Source organism: Salvelinus namaycush, chromosome 2 (genome assembly GCF_016432855.1).
Source record: "Salvelinus namaycush isolate Seneca chromosome 2, SaNama_1.0, whole genome shotgun sequence".
Lineage (NCBI taxonomy): Eukaryota > Metazoa > Chordata > Actinopteri > Salmoniformes > Salmonidae > Salvelinus > Salvelinus namaycush.
Window position 1 is genome coordinate 62,925,144 of NC_052308.1, and position 17,873 is coordinate 62,943,016.

Here is a 17,873-nt window from a genome sequence, read left to right on the forward strand (position 1 = left end):
AGACTACGGGCTTTGCTGCCATTGTTTACCCCACAGCGCCCAAGACCTGTTAGAGATTGAGCCGTACACAACCCAGCTGCAAGCTATTTCAGCTAACACACAAGAAGATAACTATCTCCAAAGCACTGACAATTGGGCTAATGAAGAAGTGATCCAGCTTCTAGAAAGTCCAGAGCATTTTTCAACAATGGGAAAGCTAGGGGACTTAGTAGGGGCAGACAGTGAACAGATGGATCCACCACACTGTGATTTGGCAGGTAGGAAGGGTGGTAAAGGAGGGTCCCCAAAGACAATGGGGAGAGGGAGGTACAGACACGAAAAGGGGGTCTCTGAGGAAATCTATCCATCTCCATGCTGTGGGGAAACTGACCACCGAAGAACAGTAGAACACACACTATTCAGTCATTCTGAATAGACGACTGAAGCGGCATTGTCTTCCCTGTTTGTGTTTGTTCGTCCCACACAGCACTCGCTGACGGGCGCCGTGTGCCCCCCTGGCGCAACATAGCCGGGCATTGTGAGGAAACTGCATTGGAGTCACAGAGCCCACAGCTCCTTGTCCTTTACTCTCCTGCCTCTCTGTCGCCAGTCCTTCTTTGCACACATGCAATTAAGTCTGTTTCCCAATGCTGTGATTTCCCCACATTCTTTGTTCTTTAGTTTTTGTTGTTTTCCTTTATCCGAGCCCTATTTTATTTTTTTATATTCTCGCTCTTGCGGGTTTGTTGCTTGGGTGGAGGGTCAAGACTGGGGGTGGGCGGAAATGAAAAAGTACATTTTGCAGGCTTTATGACGTACCACATGTGTTTCTGGGTCTTTGTATTTACATGTTTCTCATGGAAAATAGGTGGATGGTGGAGAATGAGGGGAGGAGGTAGTGGATAAAGGGGGGATGGAGAAGAAATACAGGCATATGGTTCTTGTTTGGTGGGTTAGGACAGAGCTGCTCTGTCGGCTCTCTGCGATGAGCAGGGGAATACATTCTCATAATTATCTTCAAATATGGTTTCTCCCGTTCAGAGATGAGGCTTTTTCCTTTAAATAATGGATGAAAACACATCAACAGAAGCATTGTTTTAGGAGCTGTGAGAAGTCTCCTAAATGTCTGAATTTGTCTCTTTAGGTCGAAGGAGGCAGCAGATTCTTCTGTTATTTGAATTTAAAGTTTTAGTAGCTGAAGAGGTACATACATTTTTTGGCTCATGAATCATGAGAATTCTCCAACTCAGAGGTGGGCAGTCTCCTGCTGTAACTGATTTACCCTGGATGCCTTGGGGTACCTCAACACTTGGCACTGAGTTGGCTATTATAAAGTCTTCATGAGAACCAGCACCAGGTATTATGCTCCCCTCTTCCCCTACATTTCTGAGATAGGCCGGTCCAGAGCCATAAAGTTCTGGGCCCATCCAAATGTCCTGTAGGGGTGAACATTTAATTCCCTTTCGCACACCTCTGGCTTGTAATTCTCTCTGAAAGCTTATGCCTTCATGTGGAAAAAGTGGGGGACGAAATCGTGTTTAAGAACCTCTAAGTTATGTCACACTACAGGAAGTAAAGGTCATATCAATTAAGTAGATCACTTTGATAGATGGCTCAAACATACATTCTGTAATACAGACAAATGAAGAGCATGAATACATTTGTAAATGAATTCACAAATGCAGATATCAATGTGTATGTAAAAATAAATTGATGAGGATGGATAGAAAGATAGATTGTCCGAAAGAGAAGTAAACCCACTTGTCAGTTAAGCGTCGTTAAATGGCATCGGAGGCCTTCCCGATTTCCTGAAGAGAGGGGAGTCCCCGTGGCTCCTGAAATGGGACACTGGAAAAGCAAACAGATCATTAATTTATACTGTATGTTGCTTTGGTGGTTGTTTGTGTCTCCAATGTCACACTCCCATTTCAAATGTCAAGAGAACTAGGCTACATTTGGGTTGTGTCGAAATCCCCACTCAAAGTGGAAAAAGAAGCCACCGGAACCTCATCTAAAAGAGGGCGGTTACTGATGGGAAACCTTTGAAGGTGGCGATGATGAACTCTTTGAGTCATTTCCTGAATTTCCTGAATGTGGACCCACTTGAGAATAGAGGAGTGCGGGTTTTAGTTGGCAAGATGCGATCTCTTCGTCAGGTCTAGATGTGGGGGTGTTTCTTGGAAAAAGAGTAAGAACAGGTACATTAAGGAGGTGTGAAAATAGGGGAGGTGGAGCTCATTTGAGACGAGGAGGGACGCGAGCCAAAAAAGTGAAGGGGAAAGATAATCATTGTGGCTTTCTGCTGGGTTGGAGGCTGATGTAAACAAACCCAGAGCTTATGCAAGCTTTTGATCTCGTGAACCGTGAAATCTTCCCAGCAAAAACTGGAAAATTAGGCCTCGCTGTGGGGAGGGGAGGAGGGGCACCGGGGCAAAGGCTCATGGGGAAAAATATATTTAGCCCGAGATGGAGAGTTTCCTTAAGCTATTAATTGAGCTTTTCTTCCCAACATAATTTTCTGCTGCTTAGTGCTTCACCCTGTTTTTCCTCAAGTGTTTAAGCCCAAGGTATTCCAACTGGGTTGTTTTTTAGATTAGAATGTATTATTCCCTGATGCAAAAATGGCGGACTTGTAGTCGAGCCCCTTGTAGTTTAATTGTCTTTATTCAATGTCAAGTCCTTACTGCTAAAAGACCATTAGGCTAGGGCATATTGAGAATAACGAGCCAGATGCCAATAACTAGAAGATTAGTTCATTTTCACTATAGAAACGGCTTATGATAATGATAGTTGGGGGGAATCTGTTTGTTCTCTGGCGCTGTTCTTTTCATGTGAGAACCCCATTGAGCAAGCGGATTTTCATCAGAGGGCCACATTCCCACTCCCAATTTTGTTGACATTCCAAGGGGGGCTTGAGGGGATGGGGGTGATAAGAGGGGGGGGGAGGGGGGCAGCGAGAGGGAGAGAAGAGAATAAATCGACTGCTTTGCCCGTGAGCTGCACTTTTAATTCTTCCCCCCTCGTGCGGTTCCCTGGTAGGATGTGAGTTCGGTACAGAGGTGAGGCAGCTTCCCTCCTACCCCCCTGCAATGCTTGTGCCCGAGAGCTATCCATTTGAACTTCAATGGGAGGCTGACTTCTTGTGAGGACTTGAAACGGACGTCTTCGGGAGGCTGATGGAAGTGCCCGGGCATGCCTTCTTTACCTGATGTGATGTGAAGCTTACTTTTGTTTGATGATTTGATACATAGATACAAACTGGTAAACCAGGCTAAAAAAAAAAAGTGTGAAAGGGAGGGAAGGAAGAGGGGGATGAGAAAAAGAAGGAGGGAGAAGAAGGGAAAGTGGACAGAAAGATTGACACTTGTTCCACCACACTATTGAGTTGTGTCTATGATGGAAGGGTGTTGTTCCACCACACTATTGAGCTGTGGCCATGATGGAAGGGTGTTGTTCCACCACACTATTGAGTTGTGTCTATGATGGAAGGGTGTTGTTCCACCACACTATTGAGCTGTGTCTATGATGGAAGGGTGTTGCTCCACCACACTATTGAGCTGTGGCCATGATGGAAGGGTGTTGCTCCACCACACTATTGAGCTGTGGCCATGATGGAAGGGTGTTGTTCCACCACACTATTGAGCTGTGGCCACGATGGAAGGGTGTTGTTCCACCACACTATTGAGTTGTGGCCACGATTGAAGGGTGTTGCTCCACCACACTATTGAGCTGTGTCCATGATGGAAGGGTGTTGCTCCACCACACTATTGAGCTGTGGCCACGATTGAAGGGTGTTGCTCCACCACACTATTGAGCTGTGTCCATGATGGAAGGGTGTTGTTCCACCACACTATTGAGCTGTGGCCACGATTGAAGGGTGTTGCTCCACCACACTATTGAGCTGTGTCCATGATGGAAGGGTGTTGCTCCACCACACTATTGAGCTGTGGCCATGATGGAAGGGTGTTGCTCCACCACACTATTGAGCTGTGGCCACGATTGAAGGGTGTTGCTCCACCACACTATTGAGCTGTGGCCATGATGGAAGGGTGTTGCTCCACCACACTATTGAGCTGTGGCCATGATGGAAGGGTGTTGCTCCACCACACTATTGAGCTGTGGCCACGATTGAAGGGTGTTGCTCCACCACACTATTGAGCTGTGGCCACGATGGAAGGGTGTTGCTCCACCACACTATTGAGCTGTGGCCACGATGGAAGGGTGTTGCTCCACCACACTATTGAGCTGTGGCCATGATGGAAGGGTGTTGCTCCACCACACTATTGAGTTGTGGCCATGATGGAAGGGTGTTGCTCCACCACACTATTGAGCTGTGGCCATGATGGAAGGGTGTTGCTCCACCACACTATTGAGCTGTGTCCATGATGGAAGGGTGTTGCTCCACCACACTATTGAGCTGTGGCCATGATGGAAGGGTGTTGCTCCACCACACTATTGAGCTGTGGCCATGATGGAAGGGTGTTGCTCCACCACACTATTGAGCTGTGGCCATGATGGAAGGGTGTTGCTCCACCACACTATTGAGCTGTGGCCATGATGGAAGGGTGTTGCTCCACATATCCCTCAGATCTGGCTGAGAGGTTGAACGAAGAAAGGGGGGAAAATGTAATGAACCAAAGTCAGGCATGGAATTGTAACGGGTTTGAACTGCTGAGATTGTTGTTCTTGCCAGTCCCAGGTGTAACTTGTTGTAATTAAGGGCGTGTCCCAAGGTATAAATGCTTGTCTGTTTCATTCATTCAGGGGATCCTCTTACTATGTGCTGGTCACCTTGCCTTGGGAGGATGGGAGTGGTGATGGTGTTTTTTATTTTTTTTTAAACAAAGTACTGTCAGAGTATGAGAAATAGTAATTATTGTAAATGGAAATAGTTTTTAGGTGTTGGCGCCCATATTCCACATAGACCTGCTCTCCTTCTCTCTGGGCACGCCCTCCGTGAGTGTTGCAAAACATTATTATCGTCTGTTTGAGTATGTGAATGAAATGTATAAACCTAGTTTGTTTGAGAAATCTGATATTGCTGTCTGTTGAAGTCTGTCTTGTAGGACAGTTTTATGGAGCACCTGGAGCTGATGATATATGTCAATGATTTTGGCCTGTGGAGATTGTGTCTTTTGTTACGCTGAGAATGAAAATACATTGTTTTTGCATCCTGACATTGTCTGATTCTCATTCTTCACTCTTTAATGCAAAGAACCTGTTATGTTTAGCTTAGTCTTGAGGACCTCACCTCGCGTATAAAACAGGTGATGTAGTACGGCTACAGGAAATGGATATTTATGTGTAAATCCCCCACGTTACATTTGGCGTAGTCGGCAGCATCAGGGACCGGATCATGGGAGTTAAGTGTTTATTTATTTGGCAAGGGATCGTGTTAGTATATGTATTGGTGCATTTAGCCCTGGTTGGCCTTGGTTTTGGTGGAGCCTCTGAAGCCTGGTATGTGCAGCTGTGCGCCGTATGTTTTTGAGTGAGTGGGACGGAGCTGCCCTGAGGCACTGTTGTGGCCGCAATGGCTGTGCCCTCCGCTGCCGTCCCGGTGCGTGACCTGGCGGCTGGGTGAGTGTGTGAGGTTTGCAGTGTCACTTCCATGAGGGAAGTCGGACGGGGATGTGCTGAGAAAAGCCTCCCTTTGCAGTAGTAGGAGCTCGATGTTATCTCCTCTCCTTGGTAGAGCAACATGCTCAATGCCTGTGTATTTGAGGATACTGGATAGTCAATGTTCTTACACCTGATTGAGCTGCGGTGTTCAGCTATGCATTGTGTTCATTGTCTTTTTGTTTGTCCTACGTAGGCTTTTCCACATGAACAGGTGATGAGATAGATTACTCCCTTGGTCTTGCATGAGATGATCCCCCAAACAGGGATTTTTCGACCTGTATGTGGGTGTCTGAAGAATGTTTTTATAGTGCTCACTGAAATGGTATTATCCAATAACTACTTCGTCTTTGAGTCAGACTTTTTCTTCCAAATTCGGGGTGTAGCCATGGGCTCCCCCTTTCCCCCCAACTATGCAAACCTGTATGTGGGACAATTTGAGGAAGCACTCCTTTATAAAACAAACGGAGGCTTACTGGATATCATATCTAAAAACATTGACCCCTAGTGGTCTGAATATTGACTTTGATCTCAGGCCCTTCTTATGAACAATTTTTTTATTTTATGAACAAGTCTTATAAATTGATATATTCTTTCTACAGTTTATTAGCGTACACCTATGTTCCCCCTGTTGTTGATGCTCATTATACATTAAGGTTGAACCAAAAGATTACATGTAACAAATATGAAATGAAATACGAAACAATTAAATATGTGAAATTGAATTAAACAATAATTTATGTTGATGCTAATATGATGTACAATATTCAATTATGTTTCTATATGATAACAATAGCATAATATATTTAATATGCCATAAACTATTGTTTTTTTAACAGTTTCACTAATTCATTCTAATTAACTTAATAATTATGACACACCCCTCACTATTGTCATTGGTTGCACTAATTGCACTGTTTGTCTATATAACCTGGTCCAAGTATTCATGACATTACTACGAAGAAGGCACAGTGATGCCGAAATGTTGGGAAATACCCAATAAATTACTGGGAGTTTATATATGGAGTGTGACTTTCTTTCTTTTTACAAACCATTTTTTCTGGGTGTGCGTCAGCTCATGTTTTTTAATCTACCAATCACATACTGAGCAAAAATATCAATGCAATATGCAACAATTTCAAAGATTTTACTGAGTTACAGGAAATCAGTCAATTTAAATAAATTCATTAGGCCCTAATCTATGGATTTCACATGACTGGGCAGGGGCGCAGGCCCACCCACTTGGGAGCCAGGTCCACACACTGGGAAGCCAGGTCCAGCCAATCAGAATGAGTTTTCCCCCACAAAAGGGCTTTATTACAGACAGAAATACTACACATGGACGGCCTGTGGCTTTGAGGCCGGTTGGATATACAGCCAAATTCTATAAAACAAAGTTGGAGGTGGCTTACGGTAGAGAAATGAACATTCAGATAGCTGGCCACAGCTCTGATGGACATTCCTGCAGTCAGCATGCCAATTGCACGCTCCCTCAAAGCTTGAGACATCTGTGACATTGTGTTGTGTGACAAACCTGCAGATTTTAGAGTGGCCTTATATCGTCCCCAGCACAAGGTGAACCTGTGTAATGATCATGCTGTTTAATCAGCTTCTTAATATGCCACACCTGTCAGGTGGATGGATTATTTTGGCAAAGGAGAAATGCGCACTAACAGATATGTAAAGACATTTCTGCACAAAATTTGAGAGAAATAAGCTTTTTGTGCGTCTGGAAAATTTCTGGGATCTTTTATTAAAGTTCATGAAACAAGGGACCTACACTTTACATGTTGCGTTTATATTTTTGTTCAGTACACTATAGAAAGAAAAACAGAAACTGCTGGTTTTCAAAACTGATGAATTTGAGGTGATTAATAACTATAAATGAGAAATGTGTGCAGTGTGTCTGTATCCAAGTTCATATGTTGCAGAATGGCGAGCTATGGTGACGGTCCCCTGGTAATACCTGATGTGGCAGTGTGAGACACCACGGAAACAGTGGAGAAGCCAGGCTTCCACCCCCCCCAACATATTTACATTTTTTTATTGGCATCTTTCGTCTCTCTGTGTTTCATAATTTTCTTTCAATTCGCAAGAGGATGAATGCATCTCACAGGAGAAAGCATCCAAGCGAACAAAACAGCGCCCCTCTGTCTCTCTACTTGTAGGCCATCTACAATGCATTCTGAAAGTATACAGACCCCTTGACTTTTTCCCTTTTTTTTTTTTTACATTACAGCCTTATTCTAAAATAGATTATATTGATGTTTTTCCTCATAAATCTACACACAATACCCCATAATGACAAAGTAAAAACAAGTTTTTATAAATGTTTGCAAATTATAAACAAAAAAATACTACATTGTAGAATAATAGTGAAGACATCATAACTATGAAATAACACATATGGAATCATATAGTAACCAAATTAAAATATATTTTATATTTGAGATTCTTCAAATAGCCACCCTTTGCCTTGACAGCTTTGTACACTCTTGGCATTCTCTCAACCAACTTCATGAGATAGTCACCTGGAATGCATTTCAATTAACAGGTTTGCCTTGTGAATTTGTGGAATTTCTTTCTTTCTTAATGCGTTTGAGCCAATCAGTGTGTTGTGACAAGGTACTGTATGGGCAGTATACAGAAGATGGCCCTATTTGGTAAAAGACCAAGTCCATATTATGGCAAGAACAGCTCAAATAAGCAAAGAGAAACGACAGTCCATCATTACTTTAAGATATGAAGGTCAATCCAGAAAATTTCAAGAACTTTGAAAGTTTCTTCAAGAGCAGTCACAAAAACCATCAAGCGCAATGATGAAACTGGCTCTCATGAGTTATCTTGGCTGAAGAGGATAAGTTCAGTAGAGTTACCAGCCTCAGAAATTGCTGCCCAAATAAATGCTTCACAGAGTTCAAGTAACAGACACATCTCAACATCAACTGTTCAGAGGAGACTGTGAATCAGGCCTTCATGGTCGAATTGCTGCAAAGAAACCACTACTAAAGGACACCAATAATAAGAGACTTGCTTGGGCCAAGAAACACGAGCAATGGTCATTAGACCAGTGGAAATTTGTCCTTTGGTTTGGAGTCCAAATTGGATATTTTTGGTTACAACCACTGCATCTTTGTGAGACGCGGTGTGGGTGAACGGATAATCTCCGCATGTGTATTTCCCACTGTAAAGCATGGAGGAGGAGGTGTGATGGTGTGGGGGTGCTTTGCTGGTGACACTGTCTGTGATTTATTCAGAATTCAAGGCACACTTAATCAGCATGGCTACCACAGCATTCTGAGCGATACGCCATCCCATCTGGTTTGGGCTTAGTCCCACTATCATTTGTTTTTCAACAGGACAATGATCCAACACACCTACAGGCTGTGTAAGGGCTATTTTACCAAGAAGGAGAGTGATGGAGCGCTGCATCAGATGACCTAGCCTCCACAATCCTCCGACCTCAACCAAATTGAGATGGTTTGGGATGAGTCGGTCTGCAGAGTGAAGGAAAAGCAGCCAACATGTGCTCAGCATATGTGGGAACTCCTTCAAGACTGTTGGAAAAGCATTCCTCATGAAGCTGGTTGAGAGAATGCCAAGAGTGTGCAAAGCTGTCATCAAGGCAAAGGGTGGCTATTTGAAGAATCTCAATATATAAAATATATTTTGATTTGTTTCACACTTTTTTGGTTACTACATGATTCCATATGTGTTATTTCATAGTTTTGATGTCTTCACTATTATTCTACAATGTAGAAAATAGTACAAATAAAGAGAAACCCTTGAATCAGTAGGTGTTCTATAACTTTTGACCGGTAGTGTAAGTATTCAGAGTCTTTACTATTTTCACTTTGTCATTATGGGGTATTGTGTGTAGTTAATGAGGGGAAACAATTATTTAATTCATTTTAGAATAAGGCTGTAACAAAATGTGGGAAAAGTCAAGAGGTCAGAATACTTTCCAAATGCATTGTATCTGATGCTGTCTGGTCCAAATGAGTTTACATTGTTGCCACCCATAACATTGAATGCAAGAGAAGCCAACAAGCATTTGGCCTCCCTTGACAAAAAAAGTTAACTAAATTTGCCAATCAGCGTTGAGCTAAATTGAGCGAGCTCAACTGTGAATGGTCCGGACACACCAAAAAAAGTGTCAAGGGATACAAGCTTGGATTTTGGTGTCACTCCAGTCAAATCGCATTTAGAGCATACGTCATTGACAGAAACAACTTAAATTGTTGCATTTCCTTGTGTTGTTGTCCTCCGGTAGCTAGCTAGCTAAAACTGACCTTTTCTTAAATTAGCCATAGATGGAGATAGGGATTTGGACTTGTGGTTTAACTTAATTCTCTGTACTGCCCAATGATTATAATGGCGATTCTGATCCAACCATTAATTCATATGTTGTTGTTCTCCTGGCCAGAGAGCATGGATGTCCAATATGTAGCTAGATGTAGAAGGCTAATGTTAACTAGCTAACGTTGCCCATGTATGGAAGTTAGGCTAGCGAGCAAGCATTTTATCCAGGTAGCCAAGGACAACAAAAAATAAGTGTGTACTGTATGACAGAATGATAGACCGTTTCGTCAACATGAAGGAGAGAAGGATGGCATTGGCATTTCTCTACAAGAAGGGTGATGTTTTTCTACTTGCACGAAATGCGCACGCATGCACACACACACACTCAGACAGAAACAAGAACCATGGACAGCCACATCATATTTAGCTTACGTTGATTGGACTAAATTGTTTTTGTTATCTTTTTAGTTGTCACTGTAATAGACTAAGCAGAGGTGATTTGATGTTAAAATGGTACTGGAATAGTGGAGGCTGCGTTAACTCTGTGTGGTTCTAAATCAATAGTTGTTTAGTGGTCTGAAAATGTCTAAAACACTAACTTGCTTGACGTGTTGTAGTTTATGTAATTGCCTGTTACATGCAATATGCTTTCTGGACTTCACTGGACACTGTTGCTATCCGGTTTTGTGATAAAACACAGGTGTGGTTGAATTTATTCTGCCACTGTCTCTTCTTATTGTCTCGGCCTATATATCACGGTCGCAAGGCATATGTATGACCAGGTTATAGTGATCAGGCAATGATCACACCACATGGGTTGTAATTTTTTTTTGTGGGGGGTTGGCTTCGCCAGTGTTTTTTTTTTGCCAAGACCTTTTGTCTTTAAATTTATCTTTTTTTTGCTATTGCATGGTTTGTGTGCAGTGGTTTAACCTCTACAGGATCAGTGTCTCCCAGGACATAGACATATCTGATATGGGCGTAAAGCTTAAATTCTTGTTAATCTAACTGCACTGTCCAATTTACAGTAGCTATTACAGTGAAGTAATACCATGCTATTGTTTGAGGAGAGTGCACAGTTATGAACTTTAAAATGTATTAATAAACCAATTAGGCACATTTGGGCAGTCTTGATACAACATTTTAAACAGGATTGCAATGGTTCATTGAATCAGTCTAAAACTTTGCACGTACACTGCTGCCATCTAGTGGCCAAAATCTAAATTGCGCCTAGATTTCTAAGTAATATATTGGCCTGCTCTTGCATTTCAAAGATGATGGAACAAAAAAATAAATAATAAAACATGTTTTTTCTTTGTATTATCTTTTACCAGATCTACCAGATCTAATGTGTAATATTCTCCTACATTATTTTCACATTTCCACAAACTTCAAAGTGTTTCCTTTCAAATGGTATCAAGAATGTGCATATCCTTGCTTCAGGTCAGGAGCTACAGGTAGTTAGATTTGGGTACGTCATTTTACGTCAAAAGGTCAGATTCTTAAGAGGTTTTAATTTATTGTGTCAAGTGTGAGGACACATTGAAATTAGGGGGAAAATATGTAACTGGGTAGAACCGTCAACCTATTTTGAACCATGTATGTGATTTGTTAATGAGGGTGTGGCCTTTTTATAAAAGCCTTTCTGTTTGTAACACGTAAGTATGAGAAATAGGAATTATTGTGAATTAATTGTTTTTAGGCATTGGTGCCCGTATTCCACCTAGACCTGCTCTCCTTCTCCCTGGACACGCCCTCCGTGAGTGTTGCAAAACATTGTCAGTTTGAGTATGTTTGAGTAAACCTAATGATGTTTTTTGTAAGAAATCTGATATTGCTGTCTTGTAGGACAGTAGGATGGCACTCATGGAACTGAAGATGACGTAGGCCTATGGAGATTGTGCCTTTTCTTTTTACGCTGAAAATAAATGGCTCTTGCATCCTGATATTGTTGTCTGATTCCCATGCTCCACTCCTTGTTATTTTTAGCTTAGTCCCTTTAGCACCTCACCTCGCGTATTTGATTTTATTAGGATCTCCAATAGCCGACGCCAATGGCCACAGCTAGTCTTAGTGGGGTCCGACACATATCGGAAAAGACATTTCGGACAAAATACTTCACAATTTACATGCACTACCGTTCAAAAGTTTGGGGTCACTTAGAAATGTCCTTGTTTTGGAAAAAAAAAAGTCCATTGAAATAATATCAAATTGATCAGAAATACAGTGTAGACATTGTTAATGTTGTAAATGAATATTGTAGCTGGAAACGTCTGAATTTTAATGGAATATTTACAACAGACGCCTCACAAGTCCTCAACTGGCAGCTTCATTAAATAGTACCTGTAAAACACCAGTCTCAACGTCAACAGTGAAGAGGCGACTCCGGGGTGCTGGCCTTCTAGGCAATGTACTATTTAATGAAGCTGGCAGTTGAGGACTTGTGAGGCGCCTGTTTCTCAAACTAGACACTCTAATGTACTTGTCCTCTTGCTCAGTTGTGCACCGGGGCCTCCCACTCCTCTTGATATTCTGGTTAGAGCCAGTTTGTGCTGTTCTGTGAAGGGAGTAGTACACAGTGTTGTACCAGATCTTCAGTTTCTTGGACATTTCTCGCATGGAATAGCCTTCATTTCTCAGAACAAGAATAGACTGACGAGTTTCAGAAGAAAGTGCTTTGTTTCTGGCCATTTTGAGCCTGTAATTGAACCCACAAATGCTGACGCTCCAGATACTCAACTAGTCTAAAGGCCAGTTTTATTGCTTATTTAGTCAGAACAACAGCTTTCAGCTGTGCTAACATAATTGCAAAAAGGTTAATGATCAATTAGCCTTTTAAAATTATAAACTTGGATTAGCTAACACAACGTGCCATTGGAACACAGGAGTGATGGTGGCTGATAATGGGCCTCTGTATGCCTATGTAGATATTCCATAAAAAATCAGCCATTTCCAGCTACAATAGTCATTTACAACATTAACAATGTCTACACTGTATTTCTGATCAATTTGATGTTATTTTAATGAACAAAACATTTGAGGTTTTCAAAAACAAGGACATTTCTAAGTGACCCCAAACCTTTGAACGGTGGTGTACATTTAAAAACATTAACATGTAGTGTGCATGTGTTTGCATTTATCAGTTACACATGTCAGTACATGCACACAAAGTAGGTCACACGGGGGAGAGGCATTAAGTTGTTGCTTTGTTTAAAAAAAATATATATGTTTTGCTGTTCACTTGCGCTATATGAGATGGACGGGAGTTCCATGCAATCATGGCTCTGTATAATACTGTACGTTCTCTTGAATTTGTTTTGGACCTGGGATTGTGAAAAGACCCCTGGTGGCATGTCTGGTGGGGTAAGTGTGTCAGTGCTGTGTGTATGACTATGCAAACAATTTGCAATTTCCAATGCATTAATGTTTCTTATAAAAACAAGAAGTGATGCAGCCTTTCCTCGACATAGCCAAGAAAGACTGACATGCATATTATTTATATTAGCCCTCTGATTACAATGAAGATCAAAACCTGCCGCTCTCTTCTGGGCCAGCAGCAGCTTAACTAGGTCCTTTGCAGCACTTGACCATATGACTGGACAATAATCAAGATAATATAAAACTAGAGCCTGCAGGACTTGCTTTGGAGTGTGGTGTCAGAAAAGCAGAGCATCTCTTTATCACGGCCAGATCTTTACAACCATTGAATCTATATGTTTTGTCCATGACAGTTTACAATCTAAGGTAAAACCAAGTAATTTAGTCTCCTCAACTTGCTCTACAGCCTCACCATTCATTACCAGATTTAGCTGAGGTTTAGAACTTAGGGAATGATTTGTACCAAATACCATGCTCTTAGAGATGTTCAGGACCAGGTTATTACTGTTCACCCATTCTAAAACTGACTGCAACTCTTTGTTTAGGGATGCAGTGATTTAACTAGCTGTGGTTGATGACGCGTATAGGGTTGAATCAGCATACATGGACACACAGGCTTTGTTTAATGCCAGTGGCAGGTAATTGGTAAAAATTGAAAACAGTAGAGGGCCAAGAGAGCTGCCCTGCGATACACCGCACTTTAAATGCTTAATAGAGAAGCTTCCATTAAAGAAAACCCTCTGTGTTCTATTAGATACTATAGATATCTCTGAATCCACAATATGGCAAAAACACATTTTTTTCAACAGGTTATGGTCCATAATATCAAGGTTGCACTGACATCTAACAGTACAGCTCCCACAATGTTATACATTTCTTTCAATCAGTCATCTGTGTCAGTGCAGTACATGTTGACTGCCCTTCTCTAAAAGCATGTGGAACGTCTTCATTTGTTTTACAGAGAAATAGCATTGTATTTGGTCAAAACATTTTTCCAACAGTTTGCTAAGAGCTTGCAGCAAGCCACTTTATAATTCTTGGGTAGAGGAATGACTGGCCTCCCTCCAGGCCCGAGGACAAACACTTTGCTCTTGCTCAGATTAAAGATATGACATATTGGAGTGGCTATTGAGCCAGCTACCATACTTGGTAGCTTTCCATTTAAGTTGTCAATGCCAGGAGGTTTGTCATTATTGATGATTAACAATAGTATTTCCACCTCTCCTACATTAACTTTACAAAATTCAATGCAGGAGGCTCTGGACTGCAGACTGTCACTGGAGGCTCTGGACTTCCGACTGTCGCAGGAAACTCTGGACAGCAGACCGTCGCTGAAGACTCTGGACCGCAGACCGTCGCTATGGACTGCCGACCGTCGCTGGTGGTTCTGGACCGTGGACCGTCTCAGGAGGTTCTGGACCGTGGACCGTCTCAGGAGGTTCTGGACCGCGGACCGTCTCTGGAGGTTCCGGAACACGGACCGTCTCAGGAGGTTCCGGAACGCGGACCGTCTCTGGAAGTTCCGGAACGCGGACCGTCTCTGGAGGTTCCGGAACGCGGACCGTCTCTGGAGGTTGCGGACCGTCTCAGGAGGTTCCGGACCGCGGACCGTCTCAGGAGGTTGCGGACCGTCTCAGGAGGTTCCGGACCGTGGAATGTCGCCGGAAGCTCTGGACTGGGGAATGTCGCCGGAAGCTCTGGACTGGGACCTGTCGCCGGAAGCTCTGGACTGGGAACTGTCGCCCAGATGCTTGGTGCGTGGTGCCGGCACTGGTGGTACCGGGCTGGTGACACGCACCTCAGGACGAGTGTGAGGAGGAGGCACAGGACATGCTGGACTGTGGAGGCGCACTGGAGGCCTGATGCGTGGGACCGGTACAGGTGGCACCGGGCTGGTGACACGCACCTCAGGGCGAGTGCGGGGAGGAGGCACAGGACGTACTGGACTGTGGAGGTGCACTGGAGGTCTGGAGCGTAGAGCTGGTACAACGCGTCCTGAACAGATACCCACTTTAGCACGACAAGTGCGAGGAGCTGGCACAGAACGCACCGGGCTGTGAATACGCACTGGAGACACAGTGCGTATCACCGCAAAACATGGTGCCTGATCGGTCACACGCTCCCCACGGTGAGTTGGCTCTGGTTCACTCCCCTCAACTTTCGCCGCCCACTCCTCGCTCAATCTGTCCCAATATTCCTCCTCGGTCTCTGACTCACCCCTCAGCGTCGCCGACCACTCCGTGTGCCCACCCCCTAAAAACATTTGGGCTATCTTTTGGGCTTGCGTCGTGGCCGCGAACCCTGGCGTCGTCGCTGTTGTTCCTTCGCTGCCTCCGCCTGCTTCCATGGCAGGCTTCTGTCTCCTGCCATAATCTCTTCCCACGTCCAGGATGTCCTCCACTCCTGGCTTTCCTCCTAGGCACGCTGCTTGGTCCGTTGTTGGTGGGATTTTCTGTCACGATCGTCATAATAACTGGACCAAAGCGCAGCGTGATCTGGGTTCCACATCTTTATTGCTATGTGAACCTCAAAGCAAAACAAAACAATAAACGAACAAAACGAAACGTGAAGCTACAATAATGCTCACAGGCAACTATACATAGTCAAGATCATACAAAGCACAATGGGGAAATGGCTGCCTAAATATGATCCCCAATCAGAGACAACGATAAACAGCTGCCTCTGATTGGGAACCATACCAGGCCAACAAATCATTAATCACCTAGATAACCCACCCTAGTCACTGTCATTTTAACAGGTGCATGTTTATCAATAATTGCAAGAAGCAATTTCCTAAATTCCAGTGCAACGTCTGGATGCTCTTATTAATCACATCAGACCAACAAGTATAAAAAGGTGGCATAGTACGGCTACAGGAACTAGGATATTTATTGTTAGATTTCCGACGTTACAGAATCGTCAAATCTTCAATTGGCAGCATGATGGAAACTTTGATGTCAAGAATCAGATGTTTCTTTTCCATCTTGTAACTTTCAAACTGTTGTCATACCTAGTCTTCTCCTCTTAAATAACCATTTTGTAATTCAATATGTATTAAATTTTCCTCTGCAAATATTAGGGCCAAATTCTTTATCAGATGCTTAGCAGATATTTCAACACTCAAGATGGCCGACCTGATTTCACAAGACAAAGGAGCTATGAATACTGACTTCATCTTGTTACGCCTGCTTTGGTCCCTATTCATGTTTGTTTGATATATTTCAAAGGTTTCCCAATTTCAGTCTGTTTGAAGCGATGCCTCTTGAAAGCATTGAATTCGAGCCGTCCTGTTGCGCTCTTTGCACAAACAAATTACGCTTTTTTTCAGATCAAATTAGTTCTGTTGAAAATGATACGAGTCACATCTACTAATGAAAAAATCGCCCAAAAACATTCAATGTTACTTTTGATTGTTTCCTTTCAAGCTCTCTTCATTTCAAAAGAGAAAGAATAGGGCAGAAGATAGCAGACAAAATAACCCCAAACGTTGAGGCTTCACTTTCCCTTGAAGATGTTCAAATTAGAGTCTTGGAGAAAAAAAATCTTAGTGAGCGTAGCCTGAAATGTCGACACTGCAGTGTTTTTAGGACAAAAGATACTAAGATGAGAGATACCAGCGGTTGGCTTTGGTGTCACTTCAAAGGCTTGACTTTAAGAAAGTGGGCTAATACTGTACTGATATGAAGATCTCTACCTGGCTTCGTGACCCCATCTGTACCTTAAGCCGAGCCACAGACCCTGGAACAGTCCTTACCTGCCAGGAGGCAGGGGTTGTGAGGGGAGGGGAGGGGGGCAGGTTTGACGTGTAACCCAGAGGTCGTCTTTGGTCTTCTTCCCTTCTGTAATGGCAGTAGCTCTTTCTTCTCTTGTTATGCCCAGAAAAAGATGGCCTCCTTTGAACTCTACAGTAGCTATAGAAACGGCTGGAGTTTCTCCACTTTATGTGCAGCTGTCAGTGTCTGGCTGGGCTGCTGCTCTGCGGGTTGAAGTCATTAAAACGCAGACACACACAGGACACACATTGACACATTTGCTGACACGGGCTAGATAAACAAGAGCCTGTGTAAGTGTGTGTTTTTTGGAGGGGGGGGGGGGGGGGGTCCTTTTAATTGGGTTAGCCTACCCACTGGGCGAAGACGTCAGTTCAACCTGTAGATTTACATGTTTTGCGGGTGAAATTTCAACTTCAGGACAATGACATCATAGACAAACTTTGTATAAAATGAATTTGTACCTTTGAAACAACTTCAGATCTTCAATGGCATATCCACTATCAGGGCAGCATCTCCTACTGGACAGTTGATCTATCTACAGCTATCCATTTGGTTTCCATCCAGGGTTTTAACCAAGCCTTGCTTAGCATTGACATTTGTCACTTACTACTACCAATGAGTCATCGTGAAAGTTTTTATTGATAGATCTCGTAGCCCTTTCCTACAGTCAAGTGATCTAGTGACTTTATGGGTGGAATGTGATCTTCCTGTCTGGGTTGGCGCCCCCCCTTGGTTTGTGCTGTGGTGGAGATCTTTGTGGGCTATACTCGGCCTTGTCTCAGGATTGTAAGTTGGTGGTTGAAGATATCCCTCTAGTGGTGC